The sequence below is a fragment of the Lissotriton helveticus genome, chromosome 1_1 (genome assembly GCF_964261635.1).
Source record: "Lissotriton helveticus chromosome 1_1, aLisHel1.1, whole genome shotgun sequence".
NCBI lineage: Eukaryota > Metazoa > Chordata > Amphibia > Caudata > Salamandridae > Lissotriton > Lissotriton helveticus.
This window is the reverse complement of record NC_136057.1, coordinates 512,943,780-512,960,499: the sequence shown is the minus strand read 5'-3', so window position 1 is coordinate 512,960,499 and position 16,720 is coordinate 512,943,780. Positions and strand designations below refer to the sequence as shown.

The 16,720-nt window shown below is 46.9% G+C and overlaps 1 pseudogene; it reads left to right on the top strand.

Annotated features, from left to right (window-relative positions):
- The first annotated feature begins 2,508 nt into the window (after nt 1-2,508).
- Nucleotides 2,509-5,286, top strand: LOC144762442 (vasculin-like protein 1 pseudogene; annotated as a pseudogene).
- Nucleotides 5,287-16,720: the final 11,434 nt, after the last annotated feature.

The following is a 16,720-nucleotide window of genomic DNA, read 5'->3' as shown; positions in this document are numbered from 1 at the left end:
GCTTGATTCTGGTCCAGGGAAGACATGACTTGGCAGTTCGGGCTGGACTGTTCGTATGAGGCACAGGGTCAAGCCTGATTTGCATATGGCCATGTCTGAACTGGGGTGGTTTGGTGAGCAAAAAAACAATGGATTTAGGCCCAGATCTCTGTACTGGGGTGAATGTATGACATTGTTCTGCATTCTGTCCATCAACTGTTTTTGCATTTGTCACCCCGAATGGGGCGGGTATGCTCAGACGTTAGTCCCGTGCTCTCCACGCCACTGGAGTCAAGCTATCCTGGCTGAAGACGGCTGATAGCCAGAAACTGGTCTTAGGATGCTTGATTCCGGTCCAGGGAAGACATGGCTTGGCACTTCGGGCTGGACTATTCCTATGAGGCACAGGGTCAAGGCTGATTTGCACATGGCCATGCCTGAACTGGGGTGGTGTGGTGAGCAAAAAAAACAATGGATTTAGGTTCAGATCTCTGTACTGGGGTGAATGTATGACATTGTTCTGCATTCTGTCCATCAACTGTTGTTTTTGCATTTGTCACACCGAGTGGGACGGGTATGCTCTGACGTGAGTCCGGTGCTCTCCACGCCACTGGAGTCCAGCTATCCTGGCTGAAGACGGCTGATAGCCAGAAACCGGTCCTAGGATGCTTGATTCCGGTCCAGGGAAGACATGGCTGGCAGTTCGGGCTGGACTATTCCTATGAGGCACAGGGTCAAGGCTGATTTGCATATGGCCATGCCTGAACTGGGGTGGTGTGGTGAGCAAAAAAAACAATGGATTTAGGTTCAGATCTCTGTACTGGGGTGAATGTATGACATTGTTCTGCATTCTGTCCACCAACTGTTGTTTTTGCATTTGTCACACCGAGTGGGACGGGTATGCTCTGACGTGAGTCCGGTGCTCTCCACGCCACTGGAGTCCAGCTATCCTGGCGGAAGACGGCTGATAGCCAGAAACCGGTCCTAGGATGCTTGATTCCGGTCCAGGGAAGACATGGCTTGGCAGTTCGGGCAGGACTGTTCCTATGAGGCACAGGGTCAAGGCTGATTTGCATATGGCCATGTGTGAACTGGGGTAGTGTGGTGAGCAAAAAAACAATGGATTTAGGACCAGATCTCTGTACTGGGGTGAATATATGACATTGTTCTGCATTCTACAATTTGCCCACGCTTCCACAAACATAGCCACACAGCTGTTAAGTCACGGATCAGTACAAATTCCCTGGATCAATAGGAATGAGTCATAACACCCCGAGGTGGCCGCCGAACACATGTCCTGTCTGCCCACATGCAGTCTGCGCCGAGCCAGTCTCTTCTTTGTGCCCGTGGGTCACCAACTGGAATGAAGCATCTACCTTCCCAGCAAACATATAGACAGGAGGCGCACACAAAGCAACTCTGTCTCTGCAGACTTTGTACTTTGGCACAATCTGGCCAGACAGAAGGCTCAACCAAATCCAACAGCATGGGAGAAGCTGTTGACACACCAAACCGAGGTTCAACAAGACTGCAATAAACCATCCTGTACGCCGTATCTCCGCCACAGCGAGGCCACACTTGCATTGGAAGTCATTTTTAACACGATTTGCGGAGCATGCACTATAACGTGAATGACATTTATGCAAGAAAAACGTTTCGGTTGAAATGCAGCTATCCTGAGAACTTGTGACCCTGAAACAAATCGTTTTAATACTGTGACCTGGAATTTATTTCATTTTCTAGATGTTGTGACCTGGAAGTGGAATCTTTTTTTCTGGATGTTGTGACCAGGAGGCTATTTTTTCCTTGATGTTACCTCAGGGAGTGGAATGTTTCTCACTGTTGTGAATTGCAAGTGGATTCCTTTTCCTCAATGAGCTACAATTCCCAACGAAGGTCCATTCTATACTAAAATGCCAGCAGATGGGAGAGACAACGAGTAGGAAGGGATGAGCAACTTTGCGAGCATCAATTGTATCCCCATTTTTATAATAGGTTTCACTAACAACCTACAAGGCTTACACCATGTGCAAAGCATTTAATTATCAGTCAAGAAACTAAAGACGGAATAATTTCTCAAGGGGATAATTCTAATTTTAACACTCACAGGAACAAAATGAAGACGCTGTAGGGCTTAAAATGGAACCCATGTTTTAAGGCATCCGGTTGAGCGCCATATGACGGGAAGAAAATACATATGCTTGATTTTTCTTGAAGAAAGGAAACTTCCAAGCTTATGCTCATTTTCATTGTGCATAGCCTGGGGCCCACTGGCCGCAAATGCCCTTAAATGTTGGATGCTATTCAGGTAATGTGAACCAAACGGGATTCAGTGCTGCTGCAGTAAGGAAAATGGGATTTTAATGAAGTGATCGAGGCAGACCTTTTTCTTTTCCTTTGTGAGACATTTTACCTTTTTAGGTATACTTTTTTCTTCACATATATTTGGAAATTGGGAAAGATGCCCGGTTGAAGGAATAAGGAGGTGTGGCTGGCACACAGTGCAGGTCCAGGTGCATCAGTGGATACCAGACCTCCTTGAAGACGATTAATATTGTTTACCCTCTTGAGGGAGCTGGTAGGTTTGGCACCTCCATCTGCAGAAAGGAACAACAATACATTGTGGAACGCTTTGAAAGAAACTGGAAGAAAGAGGGACATACTGGCTGCCTATGTGGAAATGAGGTTTGATGCCTCAGTTTACTAACCAGACGCACTGGACCTAAATGGCGCAACATGACTTTGATCCTGCCTGGCTTAATTTCTCAACGCCGCAGTCCACTAAGTCTCCTGCAGCTGGAATCGAGAAGCACGGAGAGCACCTGCCACGAGGAGAGGGCCGATATGGAGTGAACCGCAGACGGCATAACTTGTCTGATGGCTTCTTTAACCACTTGGATGCTAAGGCATGCCGATCATGCCCATTGACTTTCCATTGAAATCAATGGAAACTCCATGACGAGTTACCCTTGTCATTAGCGCTGAAGGGGTTAACAACGGATCCCTTAAAACTGCAGGAGATTGCTGGCATCAGCCCTCGCTACTTCGTCATGACTCAGAGGATTCTGCAGTAGCCAAGGGAACTCTCCTTATACAGTCTGGAAATCAGCCGAGCTGTCACGGTCAGACACGCGGTCATGATGCTGTTAACCTGCGAAGCGGAAGTAATGGGAGCAACAGCAATGGGAATGGGAATGGGTCCCATCGTCACTGGAATGGCAACTTCCCACCTCGCAAAAATTCTCCAGGAAAAGCAGCAAAGTGAGATCCGTGAAGAGAGGAAAGATATTTATCAAAAACAGAAAGAGGAGTATCCCCTATGAACTTGAAGAGCAGACGTATCTGGAGGACCGGTTCTTGGCAAAAAGGAGGCAATTCATCCTTTTGATAGAAACCCCTCACTCACCACCTAGTGGTGACATGCTTCATCATCGGGGTCCACCTTGGCGTCCTAGCGACACCAAGGTGTGCTGCGACACCTGGACTACAGTGGAGCGGGTTATGGCTGTGGGTGCAAAAAAATAAATGTTAAAAATTGTCCTGGTTGTACTCAGAAAATCTAGTTTTAATTATAGAGCAACTGAACAATGTTTTAAAAATATCTACGGGCGAGATCCTGGTAGGGGGGGTTACGACCAAAGGGATCTCTATATGTGTTGAGTGGTCAACATGTTTCTACCATAAGGGCTATTGCCCGGTATTCGTCAGGACCAGAAAAAACAGGTGGACAGGGGGTGCGTGCTCCCTAAAAAGCACACCCGTCCTTGATCCCCTGTGTGCCTACTGGCAAAAATAGCCAGTGGTAGGTGCTGCTCAATAAAATAAGTGAGCAGGCGAATAAGCAAAAAAGAGACTCGAATAAGAGTACTCAGCGCTTCAACGGGCAGGGCGTAGGGTCAATGCCTGTAGCGTAACATATTAGTTGCAGGCAGGGAAGATCATGGTCGACCTACTCCTCGCGTCCACTGCTTTGCTTATTCGCCTGCTCACTTATTTTATTGAGCAGCACCTACCACTGGCTATTTTTGCCAGTAGGCACACAGGGGATCAAGGACGGGTGTGCTTTTTAGGGAGCACGCACCCCCTGTCCACCTGTTTTTTCTGGTCCTGACGAATACCGGGCAATAGCCCTTATGGTAGAAACATGTTGACCACTCAACACATATAGAGATCCCTTTGGTCGTAACCCCCCCTACCAGGATCTCGCCCGTAGATATTTTTAAAACATTGTTCAGTTGCTCTATAATTAAAACTAGATTTTCTGAGTACAACCAGGACAATTTTTAACATTTATTTTTTTGCACCCACAGCCATAACCCGCTCCACTGTAGTCCAGGTGTCGCAGCACACCTTGGTGTCGCTAGGACGCCAAGGTGGACCCCGATGATGAAGCATGTCACCACTAGGTGGTGAGTGAGGGGTTTCTATCAAAAGGATGAATTGCCTCCTTTTTGCCAAGAACCGGTCCTCCAGATACGTCTGCTCTTCAAGTTCATAGGGGATACTCCTCTTTCTGTTTTTGATACATTTCCTCCCAGGGGAATAGGAGAAGTCTCTAGTTCACCTTTGAGTGAACGAACTCCCTTACTCTCTTCTTTGTTCGGAACAAGAGAGGAAAGATGACAAGAAAGAGAGACTTCAATTTGAGGATGAAGACTTTCCATCTTTAAATCCGGAATTCCGGAAGCCGGGCGACCAAATAATTATAACAAGCCTGTAGGGACCCCGTCTGGAGTGTGGGAAAACCCTCCGAGTGCCAAGCAACCTACTAAGATGCTGGTCATCAAAAAGATCTCGAAAGACGATCCAGTGGCCTTCTCAGCTGCATTTGCATCACCCATACCTCACCTTTCGAACGGTGGCAGCAAGTGTTCCACAGCTGTGCCGATAGTGTACAAGAACCTTGTTCCTAAGCCAGCTGCACCACCTTCCAAGGCAGGTCCCTGGAAATCGAATGGAAGGGAATTGAAGCAAAGTTCACTTTTCTCCAGCCGTGACTCTGCCTTCACAAGTCCTTTGTCTGTAACCAACCCACCAGTGCAGACACCAGTCTCTGTGCTCTCCTCTCCAAAAGAGAGTCCTTCCAGCATTACCCCACCCATTGAAATGAACTCTTCCCGCCTGATCCGGCTCGCACATCGCACCAACGATAAGAAGAGTGAGTTCTTGAGAGCTTTGAAAGATGAAAGCAGTGAGGAGATGCTGGAGAGCAGAGAGTACAGCAAGCTGGAGGAGATTGAAAACAGCAACATCCCAGAATCTAAGGAGAGGGATATTCTCTCTCACTCGCTGGAAGCTGAGCTTTAGATTTTTTTTTCTAAATAAAAAAATAAAATAAAAAAGGAAGTCATTTTTAACACAGTCCATTCCTACCCTCATTCGTTGAGCCGACAAAGGGACGAAGGCCCCACCCCGCAATAGCCATGTCCTTTCTTTGCTCAATGCAGCCCTCACCCTACATGCCAATGCCTGCACGGGACAAACCTGTGATCGCGTTATGCCCAACAACAGTGGGAGCCTGTGCAGCCGACGAGGCTGCGAGTCACCTTCCTTACCCCGCACAATTGCTCCCACCGGATACCAGACTGGCGGCCAAATAACCGTCCCCAAAGGTACAGAACCGCGACTAGCAGGCACAAAACTCTCCGCAACCTAAGCGACGAACGCCATTCCGACCCGGACGGGACGTGCCTGACAGCGTGTCTGGTGAGGACAAAGACAACTACTACAGGAACGCCATGAACGAATACCACCAGCGCATAAGAGCCACCAAGCGGACCTTCATCAGGAACAAAATCCACACCATCGCAAGCAACGCAAAAGAACTCTTCAACGTCATACAAAAATTCACCAAACCCCCCAGCGAAACCCCGGACGTCGCTCCATCTCAGGACCTCTGCAACAAGCTCAGCTCCTACTTTCACATGAAAATCAAGGCCTTTTACAACTTCAATGAACAGACTCCGGACACTGACAGCCTCTCCACAACCGACAAACAGCCTACCATCACCTCCTGGAAACCTGCCACCACTGAAGACACCACCACAACCATGAAGAACACCCACTCAGGACCCTCCACGGACCCCTGCTCACCGCACATCTACCACAGAGCTGCCGCCGCAATAGCACACAAACTAAGCCAGACCATCAACTCCTCCCTCAAATCCGGCACATTCCCAGACAGTCACACCCCTCCTCAAAAAACCCTCAGCCGACCCGACAGACCTGAAAAACTACAGACCCATCTTCCTCCTCCCCTTCGCAGCCAAAGTCACCAAAAGATTCATAGACGCCCAGCTGACTACCTTCATCGAAGAGAACTCCATCCTCGACTCCTCCCAGTTGGGATTCCGCAGCAACCACAGCACCGAGACCGTCCTCCTCGCCGCCACCGATCCGGTTGTATGTCAATACAAAGCGGTGTTTACACCGCACTACCATTACAACGCCGGTTTTACAACGCAAGTCGTTACCACGACTTGCGCTGTAGGGTGCTGGACTTAGGAATAGGAAGATTTACTATTCCAACACCAGCCTACGTACAGTAGGGAAGGTGTTGGAATAGTAAATCTACCTTCACCCATGCACTCATAACCAGCAGACTGGACTACGGCAACACCCTCTACGCCGGAATCAACAAAGCCCTGCTACACAAGCTCCAAACCATCCAGAACACCGCAGCCAGACTCGCCCTCGGAACCCAACAACACGAACACTTGACTCAGCACCTACACGACCTCCACTGGCTCTCCATAAAGAAGAGAGTAACCTTCAAACTACTCACCCACGCATACAAATCCATCCACAACATCGGACCCAAATATCTCAACGAAAGTTTCCTTCCACGTACCCAAATGGAACCTCAGCTCAGACTACCTCGTCCTGACAGACACCCCACGCATCCGCAGAACCAGAGCAGGCGGAAGAGCCTTCTCCCATGTCGTACCAAAGACCTGGAACGAGCTCCCAGTCAACATCAGACGCTCCACCACTCTGCACACCTTCAGGAAGAACCTCAAGACCTGGCTCTTTGACTGACCAGAGCTGCACCTCCCCCCTCCCAGTGACTTGAGACCCTCACGGGTGAGTAGCGCACTTTATAAACTCCTGATTGATTGAAAGAGGGTGGACAGTGGGTGGTGGCAGGTATAAAAACCTGCCCACAGTCCACTACGCACTGGAAATGACTCTACAGAGGCGACGGATGTCAGAGGGACTTCCAGAGGACGGGTCGGTCCCTGCAACAGGGCTTGGGGTGGTGCCTAATGCAGCACTAAGGGAGCCGCTCTCTTACAGTACCCACTGCGTGCGCCGTGGACAGCCACATTTCCGTCTCCTTCACGCTCTCTGCAGCAGGCACATTAACCTGAGCTATTCCACCGAAACAAAGAGCAATGGGGGTATTCAAGGGCAATGAGAGTAATCTCCTCTGGGAAGGGGTACTCTCATCAACCCAGCGGGGACTGAGTTGTTTAGGTCTCACTCACCTCTGGGGGGGGGGGTCGCAGTTGTCGGGCCTCCCAAACACGGACAGGAAGCACACGTTATCTGCCGAGACCCAGAGTTCCATGACAAATTGCTGTACTACGCATGGGCTGACACAGCTTGACTGGAAATGTAGTTTTACAGCGTGTTTACGACTACAGTACAATTAAGTCTGTGAATATGGAGCAAATGTTAAAATTAGTGAGAGGGGCTGAAATGCCTCCTGTGCTTGGCAGCGCTTCACGGAAACTTCTTTCTTCAAGAGCTTTGTGCAACCACTGAACAAGAAGCACAGAGCGACTCAAAATACGAGCACAAGTGTTTCGGCCAAAACTAATGTAAAAAAAGAGTGTGCTGCAAGTATAACAAGCATTGGCATAGCCAATAGATCTCGCTTTTGGGACCTTCTAAGTATTTAGTTATGCAGCACAATACCCTTGGTGCAACAAAATCAACTGTTGCATGGCTAAACACTTATAAGGTTCCAAAGGAGAGACCTATCGGCTATGCCAATGCTTGTTATTTTTTGTTCTTGTAGGAAACCGGGCTAGTGCCAGGAAGTTCAAGGGTGAGTGGCAGGGAGGTGAGGAGTGAATACCAGGAGGGACAAGGGTGACTGTCAGGCCATGGGGTGAAGGGTGAGTGCCAGAGAGGTGAGGAGTGAGTGCCAGGGAGATGAGACTTTAGAGTCAGGTGGGTCAAGGGTGAGTGCCAGGGAGGGGAAGGGTGAGTGCTGAGAAGGGGAATATGAGTGCCAGGGGTAAGGGGTAGCTGCCAGGCCAGGGGGGTGAAGGGCTAGTTCCACAGAGGTGAAGGTTGAGTGCCAGGTCAGGTGGATGAAGGGTGAGTGCCAGGGAGATGAAGGTTGAGTGCCATGGAGGTGAGACGTAAGAGTCAAGAGGGTCAAGGGTGAGTGCCAGGGAGGGGAAGGGTGAGTGGAAGGGGTGAAGGGTAGATGCCAGGCCAGAGGGATAAAGGGCTAGTGCCATGGAGGTGAAGGGTGAGTGCCAAGGGGCCGAGTAGGGAATGCCAGGAGGGACATGGGTGAGTGTCAGGGAGGTGAAGGATATGTGATAGGGAGGGTAAGTGTGAGTACCAGGAGGGTCGAGGTTGAGTGGAAGGGAGGTGACAGTTGAGTGTCACAGAGAGTTAATGCTGAGTGCCAGAGAGGGAGAAGGGTGAGTGCCAGGTGCATGGAGTGCCAGGCCTGTGGTGTGAAGGGTGAGTGCCAGGGAGGTGAGGGGTGAGTGAGAGACTGCAAACAGTAGTGAGCTGGGGTCTAGAAGGAGGTGTGAAGATCATCACCCGGTGTGTGCCAGGCTGGGACGCACCAGTGCCAGGCCAGACTTGGGTGGATGCTAGAACCTCTGAAATGCGGGTGACAGGTCACTCGTAACCTTAGTACAGGAGTCGGGTGCGCAGGAGAGAGTAACATCTTCAAACAAGAAACTATTCAAAATCCTGAAAACTCCACTTTATGGTCTTGCAACCTTATGTGGAAAATAATTAGCAAATGAATGGGCTTCCGTAGAGGACTTGCAGCTTGTTACAGCAACTTATTGAGATAAAGTTTGCATTGCAAATAAGCCAAAGCTAACACAATTTGAATTAGTAACCATAAGATTCGCAATTAACTAGAGACAAGTTAGAAAAGCACCCCAGTATTGAACCGAGGCTACAGAATAATTAAAATGGGGGCAATATTGGTCTCCTTTTCACCACTGACAGCCAAAAAAACAGGGTGTTGTGGATGGAATCAGAATTTTTAAAAGAGGCAATTTTTCTTAAAACTTTTTTTTTTTAAACAATTCTTTTGGACACACTAGAGTATAGTGCCATGCGAGTGCCACTGCCCTTCTCCTAAAATACAACCTCTGTGAAACAAACTGGTTAGAATAACTTTGCTGTTTAAAACTAAGTGGTGCACAAATGCAGTTTAGCATTTTGGTTATTGCTTGAAGGAAGGATAAGAAACCTGGTTACCTTTGTCTGTACCACTGATATCTATGTGGATCGGAGAAAATGCATGGAGTGGTATGGTTGATAGGAGACGTGCAGGATGCTTAAATATTGTAGAGATTGATTTGTCAAGCAAGAGGAAACAAGAGTGAATGCTGAATAAACCTAGAAATGTGAACACTTTCACGGCGAACGTGGCCGTGAAAGTGAAACTGATTGTGGGAAAGTGAAACTGATCACGATCGCGCTGCCTGTGTGAGAGGAGGCTGATAGGCAGTGAGTGGCTGGGGGGAGGAGGGGGTGGGTGTGTTTGTGTGGTTGTGTGTGTGTGTGGTTGTGTGTGTGTGTGTGTGTGGTTGTGTGTGTATGGTTGTGTGGGGTTGTGTGTGTGGTTGTATGTGTGTGGTTGTGTGTGTGGTTGTGGATGTGTGTTGTGTGGTTGTGTGTGTGTGGTTTGTCTGTGTGTGTGGTTGTGCGTGTGGCAGTGCGTGTGTGGGTGTGTGGTTGTGTGTTTATGGTTGTGTGTGTGCGTGGTTATGTGTGTGTGCGTGGTTATGTGTGTGTGTGTGGTTGTGTGTGTGTGTGGTTGTGTGTGTGTTGTTGTGTGTGTGTGGTTGTGTGTATGGTTGTGTGTGTGGTTGTGCGTGTGGTTGTGGTTGTGTGAGTGGTTGTGGTTGTGTGTGTGGTTGTGGTTGTGTGGGTGTGGTTGTGGGTGTGTGTGGTTGTGGTTGTGTCTGTGTGGTTGTGTGTGTGTGGTTGTGTGTGTGGTTGTGTGTGTGGTGTTGTGGTTGTGGGTGTGTGTGGTTGTGGTGGTGTGGTTTTGTGTGTGGTTGTAGTTGTGTGTGTGTGTGGTTGTGTGTGTGTGGCTGTGTGTGTGGTTGTGTGTGTGTGGTTGTGTGTGTGTGTGGTCGTGTGGGTATGGGTATGGTTGTGTTGTTGGGTGTGGTTGTGTATGTGGTTGTGGTTGTGTGTGTGGTTGTGTGTGTGTGGTTGTGGTTGTGTGTGTGATTATGTGTGTGGGTGTCATGGGTGTCGTGTGTGTGTGTGGTTGTGTGTGGTTGTGGGTGTGGTTGTGTGTGCGGTGTGTGTGTGGTTGTGTGTGGTTGTGGTTGTGCATGTTGTGAAAGTGAAACTGATTGTGTGAAAGTGAAACTGATCACGATCGCGCTGCCTGTGTGAGAGGAGGCTGATAGGCAGTGAGTGGCTGGGGGGAGGAGGGGGTGGGTGTGTATGTGTGGTTGTGTGTGTGTGTGTGTGGTTGTGTGTGTGTGTTTGTGGTTGTGTGTGGTTGTGTGTATTACGTGGCTGTGTGTGTGGTTGTCTGTAGTTCTGTGTGGTTGTGTGTGTGGTTGTGTGTTTGTGGTTGTGTGTGTGGTTGTGTATGTGTGTGTGTGTGGGTATGGTTGTGTCTGTGGGTGTGGTTGTGTGTGTGGGTATGGTTGTGGGTGTGGTTGTGTGTGGGTGTGGTTGTGTGTGCTTGGGTGTGTGTGTGGGTATGGTTGTGTGTGGGTATGGTGTGTGTGTGTGGGTATTGTGTGTGTGTGTGTGGTTGTGTGTGTGGTTCTGGTTGTGTGTGTGGTTGTGTGTGTGGTTGTGTATGTGTGTGTGGTTGTGTATGTGTGTGTGGTGTGTGTGTGTGTGGTTGTGTGTGTGGGTATGGTAGTGTGTGGGTATGGTGTGTGTGTGGGTATTGTGTGTGTGGGTGTGGTTGTGTGTGTGGTTGTGTGTGGTTCTGGTTGGGTGTGGTTCTGTGTGTGGTTGTGGTTGTGTGTGTGGTGTGTGTGTGTGGTTGTGTGTGTGGGTATGGTTGTGTGTGGGTATGGTTGTGTGTGGGTATGGTGTGTGTGTGGGTATTGTGTATGTGGGTGTGGTTGTGTGTGTGGTTGTGTGTGTGGTTCTGGGTGTGTATGTGGTTGTATGTGTGTGTGGGTATGGTTGTGTGTGAGTGTGTGGTTGTGTATGTGGTTGGGGTTGTGTGTGGTTGTGGTTATGTGTGGTTGTGGGCAGTTGTGTGTGTGTGTATGTGTGTGGTTGTGTGTGCGAGTGTGGTTGTGTGTGTGAGTATGGTTGTGTGTGTGGTTGTGGTTGTGTGTGTGGTTGTGTGTGTGGTTGTGTGGTTATTGGTGTGGTTGTGTGTGGGTGTGGTTGTGTGTGGTTGTGGATGTGGTTGTGTGGGTGTGATTGTGGGTGTGGTTGTGTGTGGGTAGTTGTGGGTAGTTGTGTGTGTGTGGTTGTGTGTGGTTATATGTGTGAGTGTGCTTGTGTGTGTGTGTGTGGTTGTGTGTGTGGTGGTTGTGTGTGGTTGTGGGTGGTTGTGGGTGTGAGTGTGGTTGTGTGTGTGAGTGTTATTGTGTGTGTGAGTGTGGTTGTGAGTGTAGTTGTGTTTGTGGTTGTGTGTGTGTGGTTATGGGTGTTGTGTGTGTGGTTGTGGGTATTTGTGGTTGTGGGGTTGTGTGGTTGTGGGTGTGTGTGTGGTTGTGGGTGTGGTTATGTGTGTGCTGTGTGTTTATGCGTTGGACATGAGGAAAGGCAGGGGAGGGGGTTGCTACAGAGGAGGAGGGCTGCGTGGGAGGGGTTAGTGAGGGCTGCGTGGGAGGGTGTGGAGGAGCATGCTGTAAGGCTTACTGAGCCATGAAAGGAAGGAACAAGCAACTTAATGACCCGTGACCGAGGAGATAGATGGCGGTTGTGCGTGTGCATGCTCGTGTGAACACAAGGCTGTAGCCAGCCTGTAGCACTTTGAAAACTCACCTACTAAATGTCTCTCTGAGCAGTGCATGCGCTGGCTCAGCGAGACCTAAAAAGCACTTAAGAGACATGACCCATGTAGCTTGAGCCGGTGGCATGGCAGTGAGACACACACCTAAAGGAGGGACAAATAGCACCATTAACCACACAAAAAGAAAGGCAATTGGAAAAGCAGAAGAAGGAACCAATTAAAAGTTTTGGGTGTGGGTGGCAATGGGAAGGTACTGCTTATCCTGCCTGCGTGCGTGCGCAGTTCATACCGATTGAATAAAGGTTAAGGGTCATACCTTTCACAACTGTTCAAGTGTTCCCTCATTTTGTGTGGCAGACCCAGGAGCAGAATATATATATATATATATATATATATTACCTACTGTCGATAGCCGGTAGGTATATACAGTTAGGACCTAGCTACCATAGGAAATCCGCAACAATCTATTGGGAATAACTTTTGCGCCGGTTTAGGAATTTGCGTGTAATTTTCCAAAATGTAGGCCAGCTCCGCTCCGCTTCTTCCCCGGAAGTTTCGAGGGGATTCGTCATGGGGGGGGGCGAGAAAAAAGGGGGGTCCCAAAACGTGTTTTCCCCATGTTAATTTCCATAGGACGAATAGTTAAGGCTTCAGCCCGAACCGCTGAATGGAATTACACCAAACTTTGCAAAATTGTACGGACTGGTACGCAGAAGTGCCTTTCTATATTTGGTGAAAATTGCTCCAGTGGTTTTTATGAAAATTAACTTCAAAAACACATATATATCTATATAAGCTTACTGTAAGCTTACTGTACTCTGTACCTTCCCGAGTACGAGCTGCATTCTGATTGGCTGCCAATGTCTGTCAACACTCCAAAACAGAAATTGTTGGCAGCCATCTTGTACCTCGGTAGACTGAGGCAGAGGAAAGCTGGAAAAAAACAAACGTGTATAACTCAAAAAGGGGGCAGGGTAGAAGCACCCTGACCCCCTAGGCCTGCTCAGGGGTCCCACAAGGACCCCCAAGGCAAAAAAAAAAAAAAAAAAAAAAATTCTTCATCCATGAAGTGTTGGCAGCCATCTTGGGACCAATATACATGATAGCATCTCATGAAAAAGCATTGCAATTAATAAAAGGTTTTAGGACTTTAGTTACATTATAAATCATTTGTTGATGGTACCATACTCATTTTAGGAATTGTGGTGTGTTCTAAGGTGATTTTACCATGTGAAAAAGCCTTCTGCTGGGATATCATGAATCATGTTTGAAAGAAAACTATTATCTCATGCTTTTCCCACAGTGGTTTGGAAGGGGATCTATAAGCTAAACTGAAAGCATATTTTCTGTAAATTCAAATTATCATTCTCAGTCATGTGAGAATGAAGTCTGACATTCTCAGTAAAACATGTACATCCAACAAGGACAGAGACTGTCAGTTGATTCCTTTGTGTTCTACTGCAGCTTCCCAGAATGTTCTAAAGAACAACTAGAGCGCTAACAGTCCTACTTATTACAAAGATATGGCACACCTGAAGCCATCTTGATTGGAATAAAGTGGTAACTCTTAAAACATTTAATTTAAAAAGGAACAAAGTGAGGGGGTATATTTTGCCATAGAAAGTATGATTAGTGCTGCAGTAAGAAAAATTAGGGCACATTTTGAGTGACTTCTCAAATCCTCTTCTATTTCATTAAAAAATTCTGACATGCAGTCTCCCAAGATGGCCACCAGAGACAAAAGAGCCCAAATGTAGCCCAAATATCACCCAGATGTAGCCCAAGGATAGCCCAATGACAGAATGCTCCAGAGTGTTCTAAAGAACAACTAGAGCGCTAACAGTCTTACTTATGACAAAAGTATGGCACACCAGAAGCCATCTTGATTGGAATGAAGTGGTAACTCTTAAAACATTTAATTGAAAAAGGAACAAAATTAGGGGGTTCATTTTGCCATAGAAAGTATGATTAGTGCTGCAGAAAGAAAAATTAAGGCACATTTTGAGTGACTTCTCAAATCCTCTTCTATTTCATTAAAAAATTCTGACATGCAGTCTCCCAAGATGGCCACCAGAGACAAAAGAGCCCAAATGTAGCCCAATTAGCACCCAGATGTAGCCCAAGTATAGCCCAATAACAGAGTGTTCTAAAGAACAACTAGAGCGCTAACAGTCTTACTTATGACAAAAGTATGGCACACCAGAAGCCATCGTGATTGGAATGAAGTGGTAACTCTTAAAACATTTAATTGAAAAAGGAACAAAATGAGGGGGTATATTTTGCCATAGAAAGTATGATTAGTGCTGCAGAAAGAAAAATTAGGGCACATTTTGAGTGACTTCTCAAATTCTCTTCTATTTCATTAAAAAATTCTGACATGCAGTCTCCCAAGATGTCCACCAGAGACAAAAGAGCCCAAATGTAGCCCAAATATTACCCAGATGTACCACAAGTATAGCCCAATGACAGAATGTCCCAGAGTGTTCTAAAGAACAACTAGAGTGCCAACAGTCTTACTTATGACAAAAGTATGGCACACCAGAAGCCATCTTGATTGGAATGAAGTGGTAAGTCTGAAAACATTTAATTTAAAAAGGAACAAAATGAGGGGGTTCATTTTGCCATAGAAAGTATGATTAGTGCTTCAGAAAGAAAAATTAGGGCACATTTTGAGTGACTTCTCAAATCCTCGTCTATTTCATTAAAAAAAACTCTGACATGCAGATTGAAACATGCACTTTGAATACCAGCAGCAGACTTCCCTGGTGAGCAGTAGCTTTACTACAGTGATATAATGAGCAACTAGAGTGCTAACATTCAGAATTTATGGCAAATGTGTGACACATCTGAATGCCTTCTTGATGGAACCAAAGTAAACAAGCATTGAAAATGCAATAGATCTCGCCCTCGTTTAAGTTAAAGCCATTCTGTTTGTAATGAGGTGGCTTTTTAACTTTGCTTTTAATAGTGTTTTTCAAACTTTCATGTAAATAACATGCATATGTATGCATATATGTATATGTATGCATGCATTTATCTTTGTAGATTATATATGTTTATATATGTATGTATATATATATATACACATACATATATATAAATGCATATATATGCATATATATATCTGTATATGTGTGCGTGTAGATAGACCGAGGCACAAGAAAGCAGAAAAACAAACGTGAAGAACACAAAAAGGGGGCAGGGTAGATACACCCTGACCCCCTAGGCCTGCCCAGGTCATCCCACAAGGACAAAAAAGGCCCACATTTTTCTAAAAATAAACCTGGTCTGTTTTTTTTAAAAATTACCCCCCGGGGGGACCAAATTGCGGCGGCATAGTGATAAAGAAGTGTGGGGGTCCACTATCCCCCCCACACTGCCCCGGGGACCGCCACCCCCGGGGCAAAGCAACGCAGCCCTTTGGCGCATACCGGAGGCTCCTGGTGGGCTACTTGGCCCCCAGGACCCCCAGTATGCAAGGGGAATTAGTTCCTATTCTGCAAACACGCCAGGGGTTGCGCTGCAGAGAGGTGTAAAAAAGGGTGTGGCCTCATTACACCTCTCTGCAATGCAGCCCCCTGGCGCATACTGCAGGTTCCAGGTGGGCTAGTTGGCCCCCAGGGACCCGCAGTATGCAAGGGGAATTAGTTCCCCCTCTGCAAACACGCCCGAAGTCTGCGTTGCAGATAGGTGTAAAAAAGGGTGTGGCCTCATTACACCTCTCTGTAATGCAGCTCCCTGGCTTATACTGGAGGCTCCTGGTGGGCTAGTTGCCCCCCAGGGACCCCCAGTATGCAAGGGCAATTAGTTCCTCCTCTGCAAATGCGCCAGGGGTTGCGCTGCAGAACGTTGTAAAAAGGGGGCGTGCCCTCTGAACACCTGCCAGCAAAAATTTTGTAAATCAGTATAAAAAAATAACAATTAATACATTTAAAAATTGTCATTTAAAAAACCTTCGAAATTCAATGAAAAAAACATAGGTTTCAGGCCTTATATAGTTAGGAATTAGCATTTAAAAAAACCTTGCAAATTCACTTAAAAAACCATAGGTTTCAGGCCTTATATAGTTAGGAATTAGCATTTAAAAAACCTTGCAAATTCACTGAAAAAACCATAGGTTTCAGGCCTTATATAGTTAGGAATTAGCATTTAAAAAACCTTTGAAATTCACTGAAAAAACCATAGGTTTCAGGCCTTATATAGTTAGGAATTAGCTTTTAAAAAACCTTTGAAATTCACTCAAAAAACAATAAGTTTTAGTGGTGTTATAATTAGCTGGACATTTCACTCATACAAAACCATTGAAATTGCTCCTATATAATTAGTTGTACTAACTATATTTCGCGCACCCGCAATCCACTGCTGATGATGTCACATATTAGATCATTCATGACATGGTCAGTGACATCACTGATGACATCTCAAATGACATTTCAGTGAATTTCAGTATGCGAGCTGTTTTATTGTTCAGCTTAGAAAATACCAGATAGGCTTTTGGGTTTCCCCACAGACCTGTGTTGTACCCTACGCTCACTGACATGCTTTAACACCATTCTGCAATGTAACATAGGAGCGACC